Source organism: Crocuta crocuta, unplaced genomic scaffold, assembly GCF_008692635.1.
Source record: "Crocuta crocuta isolate KB4526 unplaced genomic scaffold, BGI_CrCroc_1.0 scaffold587, whole genome shotgun sequence".
Classification (NCBI taxonomy): Eukaryota; Metazoa; Chordata; class Mammalia; order Carnivora; family Hyaenidae; genus Crocuta; species Crocuta crocuta.
Window position 1 is genome coordinate 2,934,667 of NW_027532403.1, and position 22,182 is coordinate 2,956,848.

Below are 22,182 nucleotides of genomic sequence, written 5' to 3' on the forward strand. Positions count from 1 at the left end.
GGGGGGCGGGGGGGAGGTGAGGGGGGTGGGAAAGGTTTACTTGCTCTTTACTGCGTATTGCCTGCAGTCACAGCAGCTGATTTCCAAACAGGAGGGAGCTGCCGTGGACACAAAGCTGCCTCTGAGAGGATGGCAAAGTATTCCTTCAAGATGTGACGGAGCTGTGGGATTAACCAATCTTTCAATGTCCCTAGTGCAAGGCTTCTGGTTTTTGATAAAGCTTTCTTTCTTAGTGTATAAGTCCTTTGGAGTTTTGTTTTCTATTACGTGCATCCCAGCAGACACAACACACAAGATCTGATTTTTGGTAGACCTTTGAACACCAGTTAACGTTTTCGTGGCTATTATGATACATCTAAGTCAAGACACTACTTGCTACATCAGTCATCCCCTTTCCATAAACCAGTGGGAGACAAGCCAATGACTTCTGCACAAGCCCAAAGCAGAGAAACACACAAGTGACACACCTTCAACATGTATCAGGTCTCTGCTCTCTGTCCCTGGTCTAAGGCTTTTCCAAACCATCAGCATATTGTCCAGAGCACGTGGCTCCTTGCCAACTCCGGACCACGGAACACAGCAAGCAGAGCTACTCCTCTACTAGGTTCTGCTGCTAGACTCTGTATTTCACACATGATCAGATCAGATCCAAGGACAAACTTCCGGAATAGTCACTATCTTTTCATTTTCTTAAGTCTCAAAATTCAAGGTAATTTATATCCAATTTCTTAAGTATGGGCACAGTTTGATTTATCCCTTCAACTGTACTGGCAATGCCCTAAGATGCCGAGGTGACATGAATCCATAACTCTGGTTAGTGATGGTGGTGGTCCTGGAAGACTTCAGAGGAAGCAGTATTTGCCTTAGGGATAAATAGGTATTCGAACTTTAAGGGTAAGGGTACAAGGAGGTCATCTCAGAGCACTGCTGAATTAAAAGTTTAGGTATCATGATGTTGCCACAGTATTGCTGGCAACAAAGGTACAGCACATATTATTGTCCCATATCTGGACATAAGCCTCCCTCCCTAAGCTCTGAACAATAAGGCTGACTCAGAACAGAGGACAGTGCATTTTTCAGGGAAACGGTCAGTGCCAGCCATCGGGACTATGTGTCTGAGGGCAAAGGCGCTTTGTTGTGATGTGACAATGCTCCTGGTGGGGAGCCCGGGGAGCTGCTTAGCCAATGGGATGATTGTTATTTGTGGGAAGCCTGTAGCTCTGTCCCTGGCACATCTCAGCCACTGTATACTTTGAAACCATGTGGCTTTTTTATTGTAAGTGGGCACTGGACCCTTAGGCTAGGATAGTTTATATCAAAATATACTTTGGAGCAGGAGACATTTTTCCTCCCTAAGTTACATCATCTTGAGAAACATTGTGATATAAAAGATAAATACACCATTCATGTTCTGCTATCCCCGGTCCTTGCTTCTACCAACAGCAGACATTTCTAGTCGATCTTGACACTCTTTCTGCCTAGATATGGCATCAACACTCTCAACTACTCCAACCCATTCCAACAGATGAGAGCTGCAAATTCTAGTCACAGTGCTCTCACTTGCTAGTTTCATGGCTGGGCAAAATAACTTCTCTAAGTTTTTATTATCTGAAATGTTAATAATCTCAAGTGCATACTAGTTCTATGAAGTTTATAGAATGATATAAGTAAGGTATTTAGTTAGCATAGAGCCTCTGATAAAATGGAATAAAACCGTTTTTATTATATTATTGCTACTTTATTACTATTTATTATTGTTCTTAATGCTGCTTTACTTGGTCTGTCCTTTAGTTTGGGAAAGCACTTTTTAACTTCCAACCTCACTGTGTCAGGTAAGAGAGGTTAAAGCTAACTAGCCCTAATTGAAAGTCAAGAAAATACATATACAGAGAATTTGATTTGCACTGATGATTGATCATGTTATTAAGTGTTTTTATAGAAAGTGTTTATTGTTAAGTGTTTCATGAGCCAACTTTTCATAAAAGAAGTCACAGGCAGCAAGTTCAAAATCGGATGTGAAATCAGCATTTCGCATAGAACATCTTGACGGAGAGACTGTTGGAACAGAAAAGCATCTGCTTCATGTAAAATGTATCTTTCAATCAGATGATAAAGATTATTCTAAATCTAGGGCCTCAAAGAAGCTGAGAGTCTGGGCCATTGTGTTTAATGAGGGCAGATTAGTGCTCTAGCGCATGTCTTTTCCCAGCTGTAAGGTCACGCTGGCATTTTTAAAAGAAATATATAATTCTTGGTGTCAAAGTTCAGTTTTGATCATAACAGTTGAGGGACGAGGAGAGAGCTTAGTGAAAGGGGCAGTGGGCATGTCTGCTTTCTTTCCATTACTGTTGGGCACAATGCCTTAAGGAGATCTGGGTGAAACCACAGCCCTGATTAGCTTTAGATGATTCTCAAACAAATGTTCTAGATTCTTCGTACAGAAGAAATCTGTTTCTTTATTGTTAGCCATTTGCCATGGCTCGAGGAGGTAACAAGAATGCTTACTGGACTATTAATTATGATACTGTGGGGGTAGAAAAGGGAACCTTCTCTTTTACACTATGTATAATACATTCCTGCATTGTTTTGCTTGCTTGCTTGCTTTCTTTCCATTGACTATTTTAAAGCAAGCATGTATTAGATTGATAATACAAAATTTTTAAAATATAGGTGTTTAGCTATAATTGATATAATGAATAAACAATCACAATTGGACTAGCGTGCAAGGCTTTACATAAACTTTTTAGTGTGAAGTTGAGATATAACATTAATCCCTGATCAGCCAGCCCATGGATGACACACATTGAGCCTGGTGGAAAAAAATGGGAGAGCACATCCATATATTTGGTTGGGATTCTTCTTTGGATATATAATATGCTACATTAAATAGATATTGAAACATTTAGAGTAAAAGTTTGGAAAACAAGTTCTCATTTTCAGGTTGATTTAGCTGTTTTCTTTTACAAGTATAAGTATTAGAGTCCTTTTTAAAGAAATGTCAGAGACATGGCAAATTTTCCTTCAAACCCAGGCTCTTACCATGAGGCCTAATCATTTATCAACCTTGAGAAAAGTATGAATAACTCTGAACTCTGGCTTTCCAATTTTCCTGCCATCTGGGAGTCAAAGAGGAATAATCTCAGGAATAACTACAGAATTCCAGAATTCTGCCTCTTGGTAGAATGAGTCTTAGGTATAAATCATCAATAATCCTTTCAATTATTTCACTGTGAACATCAGTGGTAGATAAAAACAAGGTTTCTGAAAGATTTTTATTCTGAAGTGCCAACCACCCAAGCCTGTCTCCCTGCTAGCTCAATAACCAAAGGTGTAATTACTGTTAGGATTGAGCACTGATAGTTGATATACTAGTATCCTATAATAGAGAGATATACTTGTATCCTATAATAAGAAAATGAAAAAAAAAAGTGTTAGATTTAGTCAGTTGTCAAAACATGGCAACAGCTGATCCAACAGTAGTAACTATAAACATAGACAAGGTCACTGATTTTCCTGATAATAAAAGTTGGAACTACCATGTGTCATAGACTCTGATATTTTCGAAGCAGGAAGACTATCCAATGACCCCAGAATGGGTTAAAGTAAATTAACAACAACCAAAAAAATCTATTCTAATGTCTTTAGATTCAGGAGATGGTACACAATTATGGTGCTTGCGGTATGGAAGAATGGCATCTCAATGTTAGTATCATGTTTCTATTGACCAAGTGTAATCCAGCTTCTAAAACCTTTCTACACCAGATGAAAGAAAGGCTACTTAAATAGAGAATGTCTATTTTAGTTTAGTCTAGTATTTAGCCAGGGTTAACAATGCCTTTTTCAATCATGTAACAGATCATCAAAATGTACATTCCCCTCCCCCCCAATAAGTGGGCAGTTAAATGGGAATATACATTGTAGTTTTTGATAATTTACTTCCCCTACTGCTCCACTAACAAGTCAGAGTACACAATTTCTCATCGTTTACTGAGTGATCATTTCTAGGTTTGATCCATTTATCTTGATTGGAATTTTTAACCAGACATTTCCATTAGAAAGTCTTCCAAACAACTTGTAGACTAAAATACACAAGGCTAAGACTGCATATTATATATGTCAAAACTGAAAATGCACACATCTTATGTAATACTTCCATTGTTGGAAACAGAACATACCCTTTAGTATACTTGCAAAATCTAAAAGTCCATTGATATGATGAAGGTTAAATAAAGTACAATGGATATAATGTAACTATAAAGTATGCCAAGTACATCTGCCTTATTAGGTGTTGACATGGAAAAGCTCCAATATACAGGATGATTAAGTGAAGAATATAAAGAACAGAACATTGCATATGGTATGATCCAACTGGTGTATATTTTTTAAAAAGTTATAAGGTTACATGTACATGTACTGATAGCTATAATATTTATGGAAAATACTCTTCAGCTGTTAGCAATGACTCCTATTAGAATTCTGTTTTGCAATAGCCATGTATTGCTCTTTGAAAGAGGCTATTAGAAACCTGATTTTTAATGTCCATTTCTAACATTTATCATCTGATGCTAAACACTCCTTGGGGTTATTTTCTTAATAAAAAAAGATACATTAAAAGTCTAAATATTACTTAGACAATGACTATTTTACTTTTCAGATATCAGATGTTAATTTTTAAAGAAGTTTTTATTTATTTATTGAGAGAAAGAGAATGCAAGCAGGGGACAGACAGAAAGAGAGAGAGAGAGAGAGGGAGGGAGAGAGAGGGAGGGAGAGAGAGGGAGGGAGGAGAGAGAGAATTCTAAGCAGGCTCCACTCTGCCGACATGAAGCCTGAGGCAGGGCTCAAACCTAGTAATCGTGAGATCATGATCTCAGCTGAGGTCAAGAGTCAGCCACTTAGCCAACTGAACCACCCAGGCATCTTGAGATCAGACATGTTAGATGGAGTTTTTAGTCTAGAAGGTAATCACATAGCCAACCATTATCATGAAAAAGACCAGAAGTAAATCATTTCAAATTTAGGAACATGGGAAGACAAAAAGGTACCGAGCAGAAAAGCTGAGCCTAGTTTATTAGAATAGGAAGGGGAGGATAGAAAAGGCCACTTTGGAAAACTATCTTTTAAGCCCTGAACATGGAATAGCTTCTACTGCATTTCTTGTAATGGTGCTAACTGTTCAGCAGTATCACAGATAACGATATTCACGGACTCCTAATTAAACGTTACATATTGCAGTATGGAATCTACTGGAGTTGAAGGCATCATGGAAGAAGCTGTAGATGAGGAAAGCCTTGCAGTACAGGGAAGGTATCTTAGTGGGTAATATGGTTCCCTGACAGACAGAGGGTGAGCATATACTTTGTGATACTCTCTCCAATCACCACAAATCCCCCTGATAAGTAAGAAAACTTCAGTCTCAAGCATATGTTCTTATTCAATGTTTGGTAGGGTGGGCTGATGTCAAGTCACTTTCTGATGTATCAGTTTATTTTTTTAACTTGTAAATCTAAGCCTTAAAAAAGGAAAAAGTCTTATGAGGTCTGAATATTGCTTAGAAAGTAGTGTGGGGTACAGTCCTTGCTTCTGGAATATGCAACGTGTATATAATATAACACACTTGCTCCAGAGATCTGACAAGGCAAAGGAATGCTGGCTCAAGTTTTAAAAAATAACCTTAAAATAGCCTGGCAGAGTGGGAGCAAGGATGGGTGGGGAGGTTAAAAGAAATACTAATAATAAAGACAATTGGTACCCTGCTAGATCTCAAGAGAATTTCCCCAAAGAAATGCAAAACCTAGCCATAGAACTCATAATATTTCACCTTTAATTTGAAAAGTTAAGATTGCACAGTGTTTCATAAAACGGGCAGGATTGTTTTTTCACTTTTATTTGAGCTACTGTTATGCTGTAATCTGAGATAAAGGAATTTCATCTGCTTGGAACAACTAGCAGCCTTAGCCCCATCAGGGCGGGAGTGGAAGGCAGCCACTGCGTACATCACCCCGATTCTCAGACCACAGCTCAATTCTGGCTAAAGTACTTGACTCTGTGCAAGCATTGTGCTAGAGGCTGGCATGATTCTACACATTTGAAGAACTTTATTGAGCTCCTCCATTATGAAATTTGATTTTTACAACTTCTTGAAGCACCATTATCCTGGTTATGGAGACAAAGAGATACGCATGGGGAGGACAGGGAACTGGCCCAAGGTCACCCAGTTACTAAGTACCAGAATCTTCTGACTATATCTCTAGTGCTTTTACCTTTTACCCGGTGCTGATCCCAAACTCTCTACCAAGCTTTCTTAGCATAATGGTTGTTAGCCTGATTGGACATTACAATTACCAAGAAGGGCTAAACAATTCTGATGTCTAGAACCCATCTCCTAAGAACTGATGCAGAATCTTAAATGTGGAAGCATGAAGAACTCTGAGTCAGGGGCATCTGAGACTTCACCCTCCAAGATGCCTTCCTGCCTGTGCCCCTCCCTTCACCGAATTCCTACCTCATGAACCTTTGGATGAAGCAAGTTACCTTTCTATGCATCAATGTTGTGCTAGATGAGAGTCCTTCTCCCTGAATTTTAAGCCTTAGAACGTTGCTAAATTCTACAAAATTAATGTCTTTGATGGGTACACTTTCTGCTTTTGCCTTATCTTCTTTATTCAGCCACTGATGGGATCTTATCTAATGTACTCCAGAGCAAGTGGAGACTGGCCCACAACTTTCAACTATGTTTGGAAAGAACAATGTGCTGGCTTCTGGACTTTTACAATGGGAACAAAGAGATAAAATACCGTCATTAGTGGCCCCAATTAAACACAGCAGGAAATGAAAATAGGGGAGTTGTATGAACTAAAAAGAGCTTAAAAATAACTGTGCAGAGTAGTAAAGATTAATGTTGAAGCCAGAACACTCGGCAGCATCACAGAAATGGTTACTCATCTTGTTTCTACAAAAATATGTTCCTTTGAGAAAACTCTTAATGAAATTACTAGGACAGTGATGATTCACGTGCTAAGACTAATAGCATTGGCCCACTCACACCACTGCACAGTCTTCACTAGGTTTCATAGCCACACAAGGAAACCAAACTTCTTTTTTTCTGAGGGCTGATTAAAGAAAATTTCATTGGGAGAGTACTTGAGTCATGATATATAACATTATCTGTTGTGAAAATAATGGAAATCTCTTTAAAAACAAGAGTCCAGAAGCCCTGAAGGGAGAGCTCTCACACACTACACCCTATGGTAAGAAGCATCCCTTGAAATTCCCAACAAGAAGCAGCTTAATTTACATACTCCAGCAGGAATAAGAAGAATTTGTCCTGGTCTAGCAGCAGCCCAGCAGGGAGAAACCACCACCCGCAGTCAATGAGAAGCCATAACAGCCCCTCCCAGCTTCCTCTTTTCTCCTATAAAAGTAAGCCCCTCCCCTCTGCTTTCTGGACTTATCTATAGTTTGCCAGAGTTCACGCATCCTGAATTGCAATTCTATGCTATTCCTAAATAAGCTAATTTTTCTGGTAAAATAGTTGGCTCTTTTATTTAAGGTCAACATTGTAAAAAGTCTCCCCCACTCCAACCCAAACCCCAAACTAAAACAAAATAAAAGGGAGGAAGGGAAGGAGAGAAGAAAGAAAGGAAAGAAAGAGAGAGAGACAGAAAGAGAAAGTTATTATGACTCTCCAGTTTTCCACATCCTTAAATTTGGGGATTGGGAATGTCCTTTAGGATTCCAGCCCTAAACTTTTGTGAGCTCAGAAAGGGAGGAAACATATATCGGAAGTTGCTGCTCTTTATATGCCCAATTTATTCCTTTGGGCTTATGGCTCTGAAACCCATTAGATGAATTTTAAAAAATCTTTTTTTAAATGTTTATTTATTATTGAGAAACAGAGAGAGACTAAGCATGAGCATGGGAGGGGCAGAGAAAGGAGGAAACACAGAATCTGAAGCAGGCTCCAGGCTCTGAGCTGTCAGCACAAAGGCCATTGTAAGGGTTGAACTCCTGGAGATCATGACCTGAGCCATTAAGTTGGATGCCTAACAAAATGAAGCACCGAGGCACCCCCATTAGACCAATTTTTATAACCTTCTTAAGCAGCACACTGTTAGTTATTTTTTTCTAGAATTTTCATCGTTGTTCACAGTAATGGAATAATCCTAATCACAATACCAAAGAAAGTAAATTTAAGTAATATTCATTTCACAAATATTTATTAAGTATAATTACCTACTTATGTGATAGGCGCCTGAGCCAAGTCTCACTCCTATCAAATAGAGCTTAGATTTTAAAGAGATCACTCAAATACCACCACTGGAAAGAGATGGTAGAAGAAAAGATATTCCTTTCTAAATCCGCTTTTGTTAATATTTTTTTAAAAGATAGGGTTATACAGACCTCAAGGAAAATTTCTGAGGAATTTTCCAAAGAATTACAGGGCCTGAGACATCTGGTGAGCTCTTTGTCGGGTGAACTTTATGTGATCAGGGCTCTAAGAGTCAGCCTCCCCATCACCCCAGTCTTTTGCATCAGAAATATGGTAGTTCTCAAATGAGATCAATTCACCACCAGCATCAAGAAATTAGAGGGATTGGGGGCACCTGGGTGGCTCAGTTGGTTAAGCGTCCAACTTTGGCTCAGGTCATGATCTCATGGTTTGAGAGTTTGAGCCCTGTGATGGGCTCTGTGCTCTGTGCTGACAGCTGGGAGCCTGGAGCCTGCTTCCGATTCTGTGTCTCCCTCTCTCTCTGCCCCTTCCTTGCTCCTGCTCTGACACTTTCTCTCAAAAATAAGTAAACATAAAAAAAAAAAGAAGTTAGAGGAATTGGACAGATAGGGACTGAAGCTCTTCAACGATAGCTATTGACTTGTGAGAGTGCCTAGTTCTTAGCAGCTGACCAGTGATCTCAGAACATTAACTCTGCTGGCTAAAAAAGTGGCAGCTGTAAAAATCCTTTGTACTGTAATTCTTAGGAATCATTGGGAATTTATCATCCGGGTGCAACTCAATTTTAAACTCTTCAACTGCAAGTTGGTGCCCAGATGGGTCACTCTTTAGATGTGTCATCTTGGCAGAGGTTGGCAGTGACTATGTTGCAGAGTTCATGTGCTCCCCTAAAAGAAACCCCAGCAAAAAGCCTTCAGCAGCACTTACCAGTCCCTGAAACTGTGGTCAATTCAGAACCTCCCATCCTAAAATTACCAAGATGCTGGCATGGCTACCCTGACATTTGTGAACATCCAAATGGTCTGTTCTGAGCTCCTCTCACCTCCACCTCACGAACTTAACTTTTGCTCAAAGAAGCCAGATAATTTCCTCTCTCCTGAATCTCAGCACCCAAACCAGCCTCCACAGTCCTGCATGAGCAGGCAACAGCAACTCACTGGCCCAATTTAATTGCAAAGTGATTTTAAAAACAAAAATCATAGCGTAGAGAAGCACATTTTTATATATTTGTGTATGCTAGGTCTAATTAAAGAAGAAAAATTCACTTTGTTCCTTAATTTTTCTACAGATCTTGGTCTGTTTTTCCTATTAATCCAACATTTCCAGTAGAGGACTCAAATGGGACATGTTTGTTATTTACTAGCAGCAAAAAGTGAAAATGACCAAAGTGGCTATTTATTTAATATGCCTATGAAAAGTCTTATACATAAAATTTCACCAACTAAACAAGACCTGAACATCCCTCAGTAAGACTATTTACTTAGTAAGGACCTAATAAAATGTTAATCATTAATAAAATATGAGCTACTGAGATTAATCCACGTGAAAATATTTCTAATAATTATGGCATCGTCTAGAAGTTTAAGGTATTATCAGAAAGACAGCCTGGTGTTTGGGCAAAGAAAATCTGACACCACGTTCCTAATCTCATCTTTTTCACCTATTGAGTGCTTTAGGGGATGTCTCATAAATCTTCTCCCTTCCTTTATAAAATGGAGGTGACACTCTAATATTCTGTCTATATCACAAATTGTCACAAGGATCACATAGGCTGATGGATGTTAAAATCACTGACAGTAAAACATTATTATTGATACCGCTACTACCTCTCTTTCATCAACGAATCGTTTCCTGACTACATCATTCTCATTTATAGTCTCTCTAATTTCTGTCTAAGCACATAGACTCATAGTAACCGGGTTCTGTGAACTTTTAAGGGCTAGGAACATGCTTAAACTGCCCTTTCCTATCCTGCTCATTTTTGTGCTTTTCTTTCCTCTTCTCACACAACAACATTTTTTAAGGTCAATCTGTTAGATTTTAATGACAATATTTTGGTAACATTCAAGAAAATACATCCATGTACACATTTGTCTCTTAGTAAGAAACTGTGTCTGACTGCTAACAGATTAACAGTTGAAAACAACAGTGCTACCGAAATCAATACAGAGAGCATTAAAGCTCAGATCTCTTGCTTTAACACTGGAAAAAATTTCAAGCCCATTCAATTTCTTGGTTGGGACTACAAGGTTATGGAAATATTTCCATCTCTTACGTTTCTATAACACATGTGCCACTGAGCTCATAGGAGCTGACAGTACATTCTGCACGTGGGTTGGCTTGGCATTCAATCACTCCTCTCCTAGGAGTAATCTTTCTTTCCACAGAGGAATTTTATCTTCTAACCCCAAGGCAGAAAAAGCTTAAATGGCATTAAGCATGCTTTCACAAATTATCTTAAAGGTCTCTGGGACCTCAGACAATTGTTACCTGTGAATTACCAATGGCCCTTAAGCACCTATAAACAATAGGAACTCAATGGATGTTTCTGTGTTATGAACTTATGATTGTGAGTAGGACTGGGTAATACAAACACTGGCTTTAAAAAGTTGAGACATCTTGCTTGTTTTCTTTTGTTTCAATAGATCCTTAGGCTCCTGAAGTTTCCAAATGGCCTTATCCTGCATATCTGAACTCCTAGGACCTTGTAAATCTTCTCAGGGAGAAGATTCACTTCACTATTACATGTGAGTGTGGAGAAACAAGGGGGAATTCTTTCCAAATCTGTCCCTTGACCTCCCAGCCATCCCAGCAAATAAGATGGTGTCCTTGAGATTTTAGAGGTTTTTCTTTTTTCCGGAGGAAAAGCCTGTTTCCATCTGATACTTCAGAAGGGAAATAAAAGATACAGCCTTCAGCACAAGTGGAAGGTTGTTGGGTTGTGTTGGGCATCTCTGGTCTCACTTGTTGGCATCCTTTCCCAAAGCTGTGGCCCTTCAAAACTTTGAGTTTCAAAATATAGATTCTTTTGATTCTCCTTTTCTATAGGAAATTCACATAATTTCTCAACTAGATGTTAGAAGACAATGTGATTGGAGGAAAGAATGAATGAAACTCCCTTCCTCTTTCTGGGGAGTTAGAGAGATTTTCAATGGATAGAACTGCAGATAGTCCCAGTCTCTGAAGAATTCCAGACAGGGAAGGGGCAGAGACTTTTAATCATTCATTCATTCATTCAACCAATTCTTTCTTGAGTGTTTCGTATGTGCCAGGCACTATTTTGGGTGAGGGAGAGGCCTAAAAGTTTAGGGCCTGGGTAATTTTAAAAAGAATATGGATTAAATCATTAGCTTCTGGGATACAAGAGTAAACTCAACAGATAGATCTTACCTTTCATGGCACTTACATTTTAAAGCAGGGACAGAGACAGTGTGTCAGGAAATAGAGAATATGCCAGGTGACAGGGGGCACCTGGGTGGCTCAATTGGTTAAGCATCTGACTTTTGATCTCAGCTCAGGTCATGCTCTCAGAGCTCATGAGTTGAGCCCAGCATGGGGCTTTGTGGTAATGGAGCAGAACCTGCTTGAGATTCTCCTCTCTCCCCCTCTCTCTACCCCCACTTCCACTTGGGTTTTTTTTTCCTTCTCTCTCTCAAAATAAATAAACAGACTTAAAAAAAATAATACACCAGGTGATGGTAAAGATTACAGAGGGCTGGGTGGGAATTGGGCTTGATGTTTTATTATTTCAACATATTCCATATTATTTCCATATATATAGATGGTCCCCTCAGTAATATGGTGACATCTAAACAAAGGCCTGAAGGAAGTAATGGAGTGAACCCCATAGTTGTCCTCTACTCCAGGACACTGACCTTAGCCTTCCATTGGATCCCTAGGTCAAGATGTGCCCTATACCTTTGTCTCCTAGAGCTGGATCTGGGACCAGCCCATACATCATCCAAAGCTTTATGCTTATGAGTTCTGTCTTCAGTGGACTAGGGGGGAGCCACAGAAGTGAGCTCAAGACAAAACCTCATACTGTCCTATTTTTATGACTCTGGGAGCACATTTACCTAATTCAAGAGTACTGGAAGAGGACTTATATATCTCCTAGTCCAAACTCTTATACTTTGAGCAATCACTTTAACACCAATTAGCTGTATTTTCCAGTTAATGTCTTTTAAAATATTGGAACCAAAGACAAACCAAAAAGTCCAAACGGAAGCAATATATGCCTTTGATAAAAACACAAAAATTACTTCCTGAAATAAATTGGTTTCCAACAACAAAGATGAGAGAATCAGCTCTAACCTGATCAAAGTTATTGCAGGTGTAATGGTGTTGCATAGAAGTATTATGACATAGAGATGGTAATAAAGTACAAGCAGATAGGAAACTGAGCAAGAGATAGCAGTCACAACAAGTATCAATATAAACAGAGCTGAAGAAATCGCTTGATAATGACTCAGAACTTAAAGGTACACACTGAATTTGTTTATAAGTAAAAATGAAGAAATAGTGATGAGGACTTAAGAAATGACAGACACATTAGTGCAATATCTTGGGACAAAAATGCAATGAAGTGTGAGGAGATATGGATGAAATCAGAACCATTCTCTGTAATTTATTATATATAACTATATATGATAAACTGTCAAATGTGTTGATTATAGAATCCTAATGGGCTCATTATGGCCATCATCCACAAACCTCTTTAGCAGCTCCTTAGAAATATTAAATTCAGAAACCCTCCAGGTATTATTTACATGTAAATATCAGAACCAGTAAACTTTACTTGACCATTGAGACAAGAATCTGGTGCCTAACATGAGCAAAATCAGAGAGACAGATACATTTTTAGAAAACTGATCTCATCAGATTGTTTCTATCTGGGTTTATTCACTTAAAAAACTTATCTTAGCTCCGGATGCTACTTTATTATTCTTCACAGTGGATCTGTGACAAATGCACAGCAGGAGGAAAAAGTGATGATTTCAGAGACTTAACTCATCCAGACAGCTGGTTTATTGTAAAAGAAGAAACTACGAAGCCACCCACCAGAATTGCTAAAATTAAGAAAAACTGACAATACCAAGTGTTGGTGAGGATAGGGAGGAACTGGAATTTTCATATGCTGGTGGTGTAAATGTATATTGGTACAAATTTACTAAAATAAGCACTATGACCGAGCACACTAAAGACAAGCATAAAAATGTTCATAGTTGAATTACTCATAATATCGCCAAAGTAGAAACAACCCAAATGTGTATCTACAATGGTGAAATAAAATGAACAAATGAAGTACAGTAGTGAGGACAAAGGAACCATTGTTATATGCAAAAACATAAGTAATTCTCACAAATACAGTGCTAAATTAAAGAATCCAGACACAGAAGAGTATATATTGTATATTGTTCAAGTGAAGTTCAAGTATAAGTAAAATTAATCTGATAGAAGTCAGATTAGCAGTTACTTTTGAGGAGACAAAATTGGGAAGGAACACAGACAGGAGCTTCTGAGGTGCTGATAATGTTCTGTAGCTTTTTTTTTTTTTTTAATGTTTTATTTATTTCTAGGAGAGAGCGAGAGAGAAAGCGTGAGCAGGGGAGGGTCAGAGAGAGAGGGAGATACAGACTCTGAAATAGGCTCCAGGCTCTGAGTTGGCAGTCAGCACAGAGCCGGACGTGGGGCTCGAACCCACGAACCGCGAGATCATGACCTAAGCGAAAGTCGGACGCTTAACCGACTAAGCCACCCAGGCGCCCCGATAATGTTCTATATCTTGAACTGGGTGGAGATTACACAAGTGAGTTAACTTTATTTAAAAAACGATCATTGTTTTGAATTATTTCCTTGGGATAGATTCTCAGCAGTGGAATGACTGAGTTAAAGGGTTGGTGAGGAACTTTTCCATAAAACTCTGTGTCAGATCATGTTGAGTGTGAGGCATGATGGGACATCCAAAGAAGAAAATGCAGACTGCTACGAAACAGAGACTCGAGAAATTTGGCAAATCTTATGTGTATATGAGTGAAGGGATGTGGGATGTGAGAAATTAGAGTCCTAGACATTTCGCTCATAGGAAGTCATAGCACAACTATGGGATCCTATTTTGGGGCTTTCTTTGCTTCTCACAGCTCTGTGGATATGGCATTAGGCTGACCAGGAAGTCGATTGACTAGGAAGCTGATTGACATATGACACCCTCATGGGAAGTTACCAGAACACTGATGTTATTTCAGGTGCAAGCGCCCAGTTAATAGTGCATGGAGCTGGATAAAATGGCTCTAGAAAGGTCAGAGACACAATAAGAAATGCATGAGTAAGCATCAGGTATGCCATCATTGGCCACAGTTACCGCTTAATGCTTATCCAGAGGTCATCATGCACTGGACTTCTTAGCTACTAAATACCTACCCCAAAACTCTATTGTCTAATAGGGATTTTCAGTGTAGGGGATCCCTGGATTTGGAGTGGGGGAGAGCATAATGTCTCAGGGGCATATAAGACCCTTGAAGTGATAAGGGAATTTTAATGACAGTCAACCATGAAGGTTCATAAAAATGCAGATTGCCAGGCTCTAATTTAATAGTTTTGGTGGAAGACCCAGAAATGGAAATTTGTAAAGATATTCCAAGTGTTTTGATGTGAATAGTCCACAGATTACATACAGTTTGAGAAGTTCAGCTAAGTTTTTCCTCCTTCCCTGGCTTATAAAATCGTATTTCCCTTTTATGGAAGTCACTCACAAAGACTGTCTGGAGGTAGCACCTTTAGTTTTGATTTTCCCAGTTAAGTAAGCAGCATGCATTGAGCAAAGAACATGGGGTAATAGGTCAGACCAACTAATTCTGACTCTGCTATCTATAAACTGTGTGTCTATGGATAAAGTTCTTAATCACGAAGCATTAGTTCCTTCATCAGCCAATAGAGACATAGGGGACACAGTTGCATTTTACACGGATTTGGATCACAACATTTTGAAATACTGGTATATACAATATTAATAAAGACACATGTGATATGTAAAATCTAAAGAAATATGAATCTCCTATATCAAAAATGTACTCAAGAATGACATAATTTCAAAGTGGATGGCCAAACTTACATAAACTGTGACATTGCCACACAAGAGTACCACATTAGTGGAAAACAGAAATACAGTCTTCAGTCAGCATCATCTGAACTAGTCTGTTGTTTAGGTTCCTCAGAAGTCCTGAGTGTGAGTTTTGGTGACTATTGAGCTATTATTGATAAATTATAACAATGCACCCAAGTATTTATTAAGTGTGTATCGGAGAGTACTAGTGGTAGAACAGAGAAACATGTGTCAGAAACCAAGAACTTTGGAATGAAGAAACAAAAGTTAGACACAACTGCTGGGCTGGCTGAGAGGTGGGGTAGAGACACCACAGAATGGCAGACCTTCTTAGGATGGCTGACCTTCCCACCACTTCTTAGGATGGATGACCTTCTTAAGATGGCTGACCTTCCCACCACTACATCAGTGACCGTTACTACATCGGCGGGAAACAGAAATTTAAACCTTCCAACCCTGGACTTTCCAGTCAAGAGACTGCCCCTGTTATCTGAACCCCCACTAACAGGCTATAAAACCCCACCACCACCCAACCAGGCCACCACCACCCAACCAGGCCGCAACTTCCCCGACTCCCTTTTCTTGAGTCGTGGAATCTTGCCCGAGGGTGCATATAATAAAACTCTTTCTGTGGAACATTTTGCCTTGGAGTCTTTTTATTTACCTAAAAAACCTTGCAACAATGAAAAGTTACGATTAGGTATGTATTTATTATTGTGTTTAAAATTATTCTTATGGGAGCACCTGGCTGGCTCAGTGTAGAGCATGTGATTCTTGATGTTGGGGTTGTGAGTTCAGGCCCCACGTTGGGCATAGAACTTACTTAAAAATATTTTTACAAATTTAAAACTACTTACCAATTTTAAAAAAGAGTAAAAAAATAAAATTATTCCTATGGGAAAAAAGATTTTGAATTACGAAATTTCTGAACTATTTGGACATTTTGTAATTTTTCAGGAACTCCTCTATCTCAAAAAATATGGCACCTTTCTAATTGTATTTTCTGTATAGGTCTGTTGTGAGGATGATTAAGATAGTGTAGATAAAGTACTTAGCACATATCATCTAACCTGGTTATTAGGTCTGGAAATTTAGAGCCAAACCTATCATTTCTTCTCTATTTTCGACTGAGGGGACGTGTTCACTTTAAATCAAGGTAATCCTAAAATTGTTTAGAAAATTTTCAGAATAAAAATTTTCCGTTTAATATTGAGAGCTACTTCCTGTCCCTCTCCTCCCACAAAGGTTTTCAGCAATTACATACAAATCCCAAAGAAGCCTAGTTGAAATCCTCAGCTCTTGTATGACTACAAAGCTGAGTGGATAAGAAGTCTCATTTTCTCTTTCCTTTATTTTTTGTGGTTCTGATAAGACGGTTCTTTACTTTGTATTCTATTAGTTAAAGCAAACAGACCACTTCTGCTCCCTTAGAAATATTTTTTATAAAATTCAGTGGCTATTCTTGCACCCTGGCTCACATTTCTTTCCTACAAGACCAGGGTTATTTGAACAGCCTGAAAACTTGGCAGTTGGAAAGACTAATTATTCTCACTTTTGGACTTGGTCCAGTTCAGGAAACAATAAAAGACTTCCGGTGATTTGCAAGCCCAGCTGTCTCCGACACTCCTCTTCATTCTATAAAAATTCTTGAATGAGTTTCTTAGTGAGCACCTGTCGTTAATGCCACATCAGGGAAACCCACCCTTTCCTTTGTATAGTTATTTAAACTGCATGAAGAAATAATCATGTAAAATGTATATTGGAATGAAGGAGGATTCAAGTTTTAGAAAACAGCTCCATATTCTGGATGGTTTTCAATACAAAATATTTCTAATCAAAGTGATTTCTGGTAGCTTTGTTTAGTCAAAAAATGGTGCATACTGCCTTAATAATGAGTCATTTCTGATCTCTCTTTTCTTTTTCACATTTTTGCCTCTTTGAATAAAGATTACAAACAATAGTTTTATTAATTGTTGGAAGAGTGTTTGAAATTATAAATCTACTTAGGATGTGTTTAAGGCAACAAGAAATAATGGCTTGCCAGGCCAACATGACTCTAACCCTAGGTTCAGAAGCTTCTAGTTAGTTCAGTCACTCCTACTCAAAGCTTTCAGCGCAACTGTGTGTGGAGTTTATTTTCACCAAAATCAACATTATGGTGGTGTGGCTGGAATTTTTTTTAGAANTTTTTTTTTTTTTTTTTTAAGGCTTATTTATTTACTTTGAGAGACAGTGAGCACATGATCAAGAGAAGGTCGGGGGTGGGGGGGAGAAAGAGAGTCCCAAGCAGGCTCCATGCTGTCAGCACAGAGCTCACTGCAGGGCTTGATCCAACAAACCTGTCATTATAAGACCATGACCTAAGCCAAAACCAAGAGTTAGACATTTAACTGACTAAGCCACCCAGGCATCCTGAGAATGCATATTACTTTCTATCAAAAGTCTGGGTACAGGAATACAAGTAGAAATAGGGTGCCCTATAATTCTATCAACCATAACTCTTTTTTTTTTTTACAAATAGTTTATTGTCAAATTAGTTTCCACATAACACCCAGTGCTCATCCCCACAAGTGCCCTCCTCCATGCCCATCCCTCCTCCCCCCCACATCCATCAGTCCTCAGTTTTTGTCAGCATTCAAGAGTCTCTCACGGTTTGCCTCTCTCCCTTTCCCCCACCATTTCCCCCCTTCTTCTCCCGTCAACCATAACTCTTAAAAAGATTCAATTTGTGCCCACCACCAATAGAATTCTGCACACATGGATACCATATATTGCTTGAAAGATATGTTATCCATCTAGTCATTTATTTGAGACATAATTGTGAATCATACTTTGTGTTCAAGGTGGAGACTCAGAACAGTGACACAGTTGCTCCCTCACAAGCCACAATCAGTAGTTCTTGAAATAACAAAAAAATTAGACTTTTGTTCATTAGAACTACTTCACATACCATTTTGTTTGTAATCTTAGCTTGTGTTTGTGAATGTGAAGGAAGAATTGTAGAACATATTATAAGAGGATAATAGAAAGAGGAACAATAAAATATTCACAGGTTGCTTCTGCATCTTGGGATTGTAAATAACACGGTAATAAACATAAGTGTGCACTTATCTTTTTGAATTGTTTTCATTTTCTTTGGATAAATATTTTAATAAAAGGAATTGCTAGATCATATGGTAGTTCTATTTTTAATATTTTGAGGAACCTCCACATTGTTTCCCTAGTGGCTGCACCAAATTTACATTGTCATCAACAATGCAAGAGGGGTCCTTTTCTCCACATGCTGACCAACACTTTTCTTTTGGTAATACCTACTCTAACAAGTGTGAGTTGCTGTCTCATTGTGGTTTTGATTTGTATTTCCCAAGGATTGGTGACGTTGAGCATCTTTCCATGTACCTGTTGGCCATCTGCATATCTTTTTCGGAAAAATGTCTATTCTTCCATTCAGTAGTTTGTTGTTTTCATTTTGTTTATGGCTCGTTTGCTATGCAGAAGTTTTTTACTTTTTAGTGTGATGTAGTCCCACTTGTTTAGTTTTTGTCTCTCTTGCCTTTGCTTTTAGTTTCAGATCCAAACAAATCATTGCCAAGACCAATGTCAAAGAGCTTATTGCGTATGTTTTCATCCAGGGGGTTTATGATTTCAGATCTTACATTTAAGTCTTTAATACATTTTGAGTTAATTTTTGTGTATGATGTAAGACAGCAGTCCAGTTTCATTCTTTTGCTTATGGTTGTCCAGTTTTCCCAGGACCATTTATTGAAGAGACTGTCCTTTCCCGATTCCACATTCTTAGCTCCTTTGTGATACATTAATTGGCCAAATATATGAGGGTTTATTTCTGGGCTTTCTATTCTGTTCTACTGATCTGTGTCTGTTTTAATGCTAATATCATATTTAAAATTTTTTTTAATGTTTTATTTATTTCTGAGAGAGAGAGAAGGAGAGAGAGAGAGAGAGACAGAGAGACAGAGAGAGAGAGGTAGCATGAGCAGAGAGAAAGGGAGACACAGAATCTGATGCAGGCTCCAGGCTCTGAGCTAGCTGTCAGCACAGAGCCCAATGTGGGGCTCGAACCCATGAACTGTGAGATCATGACCTGAGTCGAAGTCCGACGCCTAGCGGACTGAGCCACCCAGGCACCCTGAGTACTATAGCTTTCTAATCTAGCTTAAAACCAGGGAGCATGATACTTCAAATTCAGTCCTCTTTCTCAAGATTCCTTTTGTTACTTGGGGACTTATGAGGTTCCATACAAATTTTAGGATGTTTATTCTATTTCTGTGAAAAATGCCATTAGAACTTTGATAGGGATTGCATTCAATCTGTAGACTGCTTTGGGTATTATGGATACTTCAACAATATTAACAATTTCAGACCATGAGCACAGATTATCTTTCCATTTATTTGCATTTTCTTCAACTTTTTAAAATCACTGTTTTATGGTTTTCAGCATGTAAGTCTTTCTCTTCTTTGGTTAAATATATTCCTAAATATTTTATTCATTTTGATGCAATTGTAAATGGGATTTTTTTTAGTTTCTCTTTCTGATAGTTCATTATGTATGTATAAAAATAATAGATTTTTGCATATCAATTTTGTGACTTTTACTGTATTCATTTCTTATTGCTAATAGGTTTTGGTGGGTTCTTTAGGGTTTTCCATATATAATATGCCATCTGCAGAGAGTGACAGTTTTACTTAATCCTTTCTAATCTGGATGTCTTTTATTTCTTTTTCTTGCCTAATTGGTTTGTCTAATACTTCCAATACTATAATGAATAAAAGTGGCAAGAATGGGCATCCTTGTCTTGTTTCTGATATTAGAGGAAACACTTTCAGCTTTTCATCACTGGAAATAATGTTAGCTGTGGGCTTGCCATATATAGTCATAATATTATGTTGAGGTATGTTCCCTTTATACCAACTTTGTTAAAGAGTTTTTAATCGTAAATCGATATTGACTTTTATCAAGTATATTTTCTGCATCTTGAAATAATTAAACGATTTTTATCCTTCATTTGGTTAATGTGATGTATCACATTCATTTGAGGATGTCAAAACGTCTTTGCATCCCTAAAATACATCCCCCTTGATCATGGCTTATGACTTTTTAATGAATTGTGCAATTCAGTTTGCTAAACAGTTTGTTGAGAATTTCAGCATCTATGTTCATCAGGGATATTGGCCTATAATTTTCTTTAATTGTGGCATCCTTGTTTGGTTTTGGTATCGAGGTAATACTGACTTTGTAAAATGAATTTGGAAGCAATCCCTTCTCTTCTATATTTTGTATGAGTTTGAGAGAGATTGGTATTCTTCTGAATGTTTGGTAGAATTCACCAGTGAAGATGCTTCTTGTTTGTTGGGAGTTTTTGATTTAGTGTCCTTACTAGTAATGAATTTGTTCTGATTTTTTATTTCTATAATTTACTTATTTCTTCTAGGGTATCCAAATCTGTGGGCATATAGTTACTCACAGTAGTCTCTTGCAATGGTTTATATTTCTGTGGTATCAGTTGTAAGATCTCCTCTTTCATTTGTGAATTTATTTGAATCCTCTCTCTTTTTTACTAGGTTAGTTTAGATAAAGAATTGTCAATTGTTTCATCTTTTTAAGAACCAGCTGTTAGTTTCATTGGCCTTTTAGAGATTTCTCTTCAGTCTCTATTTCATTTGTTTACGCTCTGATCTTTGTTATATACTTCCTAACTTTGGGCTTTGTTTTTCTCTTCCTAGTTTCATGAAGTATGAAGTTAGGTTGAGATTTTCTTCTTTCTTGAGGTAGGCACTTATTGTTATAAACTTCCCTCTTACTGCCTTTGCTGCATCCTATATGTTTTACTATGTTGTATTTCCATTTTCATTAGTCTCAAGATTTTTTTTTTTTAATTTCTTCTTTGACCCATGGCTTATTCAGTAGCATGTTGTTTAATTTCCACAGATTTTACAAATTTCCCAGTTTTCTTTTTGTAATTCATTTCTAGTCATACTATTGGTCTTGATGCTTGATATTATATCAAATCACGTAAGTTTATTAAGACTTGTGTTGTGGCCTATTATATTCTCTCTCCTGGAGAATGCTTTCCCATGTATGCTTGAGAAGAATGTTATTCTATTGCTTTTCGATAGAATGTTCTGTATCTATCTGGTAAGTCCATTTAGCCTAACATATTGTTTAAGGATGATATTTTTTAATTGATTTTCTGTCTGGATGATCTATCCATTGATTTAAGTGGGGTGTCACAGTCCTCTACTATTATTGTTTTGCTGTTCATTTCTTTCTTTAGGTGTCTAGGTGAACCTATGTTAGGTACATAAAAATGTACAAATGCTATATGCTTTTTTCAGAACTCACTCTCATATGTAATGTTCTTCTTTGTCTCTTATCACAGTCTTTTTTTTGAAAAAAGACTATTCTTTGTGATATAAATATAGCCATCCCAGCTTTCTTTAGGCTTGCATTTTCATGGAATATCTTTTTCCATTCCTCCCTGTGTGTGTCTTTACATCTGAAGCGACTATCCTGTAGCAGCATATAGAAAGGTCTTGATTTTTGATCCATTCAGCCACTCTATGTCCACTCTATGTCTTTTATTGAAGAACTTAGTTAATTTATATTTAAAGTATTAATAGGTATTGATTTTATCACCATTTTGTTAATTCCTTTGTAGTTTCTCTGTTCCTTTATTCTCTTGATCTCTTCCTTTGAGGCTAAGTGACATTCTTTAGAGGTATGCTTAGATCTCTTTCCTTTTGTCTTTTGGGTATCTGCTAGGTCTTTGCTTCTAGTTAGCATGAGGCTTATATACGCCAACTTCCATTTATAACAGTTTAAGTTGGT

At 37.9% G+C, this 22,182-nt stretch overlaps 1 protein-coding gene across 3 annotated transcripts in view; it reads right to left on the reverse strand.

Moving 5' to 3' along the window:
• The window catches only part of ELOVL6 (ELOVL fatty acid elongase 6), a 133,352-nt gene that overhangs the window by 12,403 nt on the left and 98,767 nt on the right, over nucleotides 1–22,182 (reverse strand). The gene's annotated exons all lie outside the window — the stretch shown is intronic.